At 34.5% G+C, this 4,319-nt stretch overlaps 1 long non-coding RNA gene across 5 annotated transcripts; it reads left to right on the forward strand.

Moving 5' to 3' along the window:
• Positions 1 to 268: 268 nt before the first annotated feature.
• On the forward strand, positions 269 to 3,860 carry LOC106332533. 5 transcript variants are annotated; one of them, XR_001268106.1, is made up of 9 exons: positions 269 to 706; positions 791 to 1,106; positions 1,263 to 1,318; positions 1,432 to 1,521; positions 1,611 to 1,668; positions 1,768 to 1,814; positions 1,903 to 2,067; positions 2,174 to 2,405; positions 2,537 to 2,812. It is a non-coding gene; the product is annotated as an uncharacterized LOC106332533 (long non-coding RNA). The 5 variants fall into 5 exon arrangements; XR_001268107.1 differs by having other exon boundaries at positions 270 to 706; positions 1,022 to 1,106; XR_001268105.1 differs by lacking the exon at positions 2,537 to 2,812 and adding an exon at positions 3,500 to 3,860 and having other exon boundaries at positions 272 to 1,106.
• Positions 3,861 to 4,319: the final 459 nt, after the last annotated feature.

The raw sequence follows: 4,319 nt of genomic DNA on the forward strand, positions 1-4,319 counted from the left end.
CGTAATAGCTAAAGAGGTGTTATTGGTTTATATATTTTGATTGATTTAGAAATCCATATAGTATTTATAAATACAAGTAAAATAAGCAAATCCGGAGGTTTTTCCTCGGATTTGAATCATTATATTTTTAACTAAAAAATACAAACAAATCCATTCAAATCCATTCAAATCCATTATAAAATCAAATATCTAACCTATACTAAAAGGGTTATATGAGCATCAGAGACTATGTCCACGTAGGACAATTAAATCATCCAATCAGGTTGCAATGTTTTGCCACGTAAGCTCTTTGTTGCCCGTGTTGGGCTTGGCGTTTTTGTTTGGGCTTTGCGTTTTTCTCCTTGGAGTATGTATGCCGAGATCTCGCCCTTTTTTATTTCTTCAAACCCTTACTCTTCGACATCCCCTTTGCTCTTCCTCTTCTTTGTTCCGTTTCATGTCTGATTCTCCAGTGTTGTCGTGATCACGGAGTCAACTTCTTCGACAACGCCGAGGTTTACGCCAATGGCCGAGCTGAGGAGATTATGGGTATGGCGATTCGCGAGCTGGGCTGGCAGAGATCCGACATCGTGGTCTCTACCAAGATCTTCTGGGGTGGTCCTGGTCCTAACGATAAAGGTTTGTCAAGGAAACATATCATCGAAGGAACCAAAGCTTCTCTCAAAAGACTCGATATGGACTATGTAGATGTCCTCTATTGCCACAGGTCATAAATATTTGATTTTTTTTATTTTTTTTCTTGAAGATCTATTCTAGGGTTTTGAGTTTTGGATTATGATTTAACTGTTAGGGTTCCTGAGATTGAAATAAAGAGTTCGAGCTTTAGGTCTTTTAGTGTCAATGTCTTCCGTCGTTTCTACTATGGAACCTCTCAGTAGTACTGTAACGCCTCTCCATTTTTATTTGTCTCCATTCATTGATTCCTTATTCCAATCAGGCTTTAGAGGCTTATTCCTTATTCCAATCAGTGGTACTGTAACGCCTCATGTTATTTATGTTTATTTCCTTGAGAGGCTTTCAGACCATGTCAGGTGATTCTAAGAGGACATGTCGGCTCTTATATCTTTGAGATCGTATTCACTTGCTCAAAAATCTCTTCCCTACAGGTATGGATTTCCTTGGTCTTTTTTCCGTATTTAGCTGTAACAAATAATGAAAATTTATGTTCTCACAGTGTCGTAGATTATTTGCTTTGATGTGTAATTTGAAAATTTATCAGACTTTTCTCAGTATTACAATCTTTTTTTTTTTTTGCTGAAAAGTTGAAGTCAGTATTACAATCTTGCGGGAATCTCAAGACTCGGCAGATTACTCAAGTGTAAGCTTAATAATGCCTTCTTACGTGTGACTCAGCAAGCATATTTTAGATTCCTAACTAATAAAAAAAAAAGCATTATCATGTTTGATGTGTGTTTTGCTTATCTGTTTCAGCTATGGCTTTTATGACGATGTTTCATGGAGTACGAGAATGCACCTGGACCTGTTCGACTATCTTCCTCTTACTGCCCTCATCTAGACTCAGTAACTTTCAGCTCTTCTTTCAAGCTGGTATTTCAGCCGTATTTTCAACTACACCATTTGACTTACATCAGTTTTATGTTTGCATGTAGGGCTGTCACTTTCTCTGAATACCCTTGATAATATTCTGGCTTGGATTGGCTACATGAGGTATTACCGCCTCCCTCTTTTCTGCCCAAGTCCTTATTTCGGATTGGATTTGAAGAGTTATGAGTTGTTGATGGGTCTCTCCCTCCTTCCGCTCCCAAGGTTCAAGTGCTAACTTCCATGGGTCTCTCCCTCCTTCCGCTCTCAAGGTTCAAGTGCTAACTTCCAAATTAGTATTAAGGTTTTTTCTGAAAGAGAAAATGAATATCTTATTGGTTATCTATTTGAACAATCTAGGTGACACACGAAGGACCAATGTGTGATTTACTATGGTCTGTTCCTCATGATCGATGTGGGTTATCTCCACGTGGTGCTGGTTACACATTTGGACAGCACAACAATGGACTCAGTCTCATATCAAGAGCACATCAGCTTCTCATGGAAGGTTTTAACTGGTGGCAGGTGTGAATGTTCATCTCAATTGCCCAAAAGGCTCTGCCAAAGGCATGATTGGTCCGTCTTTCTATTATAACTGCGGATTGAATCATTGATCTTTTTATGGTAACAGGAAAAGAATGTGGTGACAGTGTTTAGTGCACCAAACTGTTTCTACCGGTGTGGAAATTTTGTAGTGATTCTACAGATAAGAGGAACATATTTCATCCAGTTTGATCCACCTCCTCGACAAGCCGAGAGATCACTGATCCTAAAACCTATACAATGACATCTGCTCAGCAGGAAAAGAGAATCAGACTGGGTTTTACTAAACACAACCAAGAGCTTTCCTCTATCTCCATCTGGTATGTTTCTAACCTCGATATTCTCCAAACAAACCTGCATGTTTTTTAGAAAAACCACAAGATTGAATTATCCCAAAATGAATCCCTGAAGAAACAAAATCAGATTAAATGTAGGGAGTTCTCTTTTGCAGTTGATTCTTTGGCAAAACATTAGAAGCATAAGGCAAAATTGTGACATGTGTAGGTATATTACATCTATAGATTGCACGGGCTTTCCAGTATCTTCTACCAAATGTTTCCTCCCATTGAGCAATTATGTTAAAAACTCAGTATTGAGTTTGTTTCTTTCCCTCGGTAAAGTGTTAAAATTAATTTTGATGTAATACTATTTCCAATAATGTAATCTACAGTATGTTTCTATCAATATTTCCTTTTTGCATTCTCATAATTTAATTTTTGCTTTATAATTTCAATTTTATAAATACAAATATATGTATTACACATTCAAATACATAATTAGCAGTTTAAAGTATAAATACATTCACATAATAATTATAAAGTACCTGAAGCTACCTTTTTTTAATAGTTGAATCTAGGTGGCAATGAGCTCCAACAAACTAACTAGGGTGTGATTTTACTTGGTCTAGAAACCACTGCAGCTCACGTTAGGTGATTTTTAATTTTGTTGTATGATTATTACTGATGACTATATATAACATGATGATGAGTAAGCTGAATAAAAAAAACTTAGTTATCATCTAAATATATATGTTATCTTCTTACCTAGATGTTTATGTAAAACATATGTTAAATTAGAATTAAACTTTGTTTTAGTTTAAAAATCATTAAGTTCTCTTTTTAGTTTTTATTGTCTTCCGGCTTCAAAATGAAATAGGAACAAACGTATAAGCATAATTTTTAATTATATGGTTTATTTCAACCGATTGATTACGTTCATCAGTCTCACAAAATGTAGATATGCACACCAAAATGATGTTATTACTTTAACCAAATAAACCAAAATTTTCTAGCTAAATTGTTACAATAAAAATAGTTAAATCAAAATACTTGGTTAAATAAATAAAAACTTTGGTTTAATGTAACCAAGATTTGAAAATAATATTATGTTTTTTTTATGGGGGTACCTTACACAGATTCAAGAAAACATGAAGGCCGTTGATGTGATACCGATGTTGACACCACATGTTCTGGACAAGATCGAGCAAGTTATACAGAGCAAACCTAAACGTCCTGAATCATACCGGTAAAAGCCAAATCCTGAGATTGTTTGGAGGCTGTTTGACGGTTGCTCTTGGATGTTGTCATGTGTTGGCTCTGTTTGTTCTCATATGCATTTTAAGACTCAGAGACAGAGAGAGCACTATGTGTTGTGTTTTAGTTTTTGTTGTTCCCACTTTTTAAAAACAAGTATAATGTTTTTGAAACTTAAAAGTTGGCTTTTATAGTTGTTGTCAAGAGGTCAGTAGTAATGTAGTATATTGAAAAGCTCATTAAAACGATTGTTAACTGTGTTAAAAAACGGTTGTTAATTATCGTACAAGTTTTTATTTTATAAAAACAGAGGAAGTGAAGATATACTAATTTAAAGATTTGATGAAAAAGTATATAATGCTGATCGTGCACATCATAATGTCAGCACCATCCTAAGTCTACTGTTTAGTCTACCTGTTGGCAATTGTTTAGTTCCTTTTTTTTTCAAAAGAAAAATTATTTAGTTTCTTCTTAAAACATACATGCACGTACATTTCTGATTTTTTTGTTTGAAAAGACATTTCTGATTTTTTTTACATAGATATCCTACACAACTTCGATTTTCTTTTGGGGTAAGATTCATTTTTCACCGTCATTTTAAAACTAATTTTGGATATTCTGTTTTATTTAGTTAAATCAGAAAACAATTTTTTTTAGAATTGTCTAAAGAAAGTAAGAAATAGATAAAAAAATTTCTAGGCA

Source organism: Brassica oleracea, chromosome C3 (genome assembly GCF_000695525.1).
Source record: "Brassica oleracea var. oleracea cultivar TO1000 chromosome C3, BOL, whole genome shotgun sequence".
In the NCBI taxonomy this organism is placed as follows: Eukaryota; Viridiplantae; Streptophyta; class Magnoliopsida; order Brassicales; family Brassicaceae; genus Brassica; species Brassica oleracea.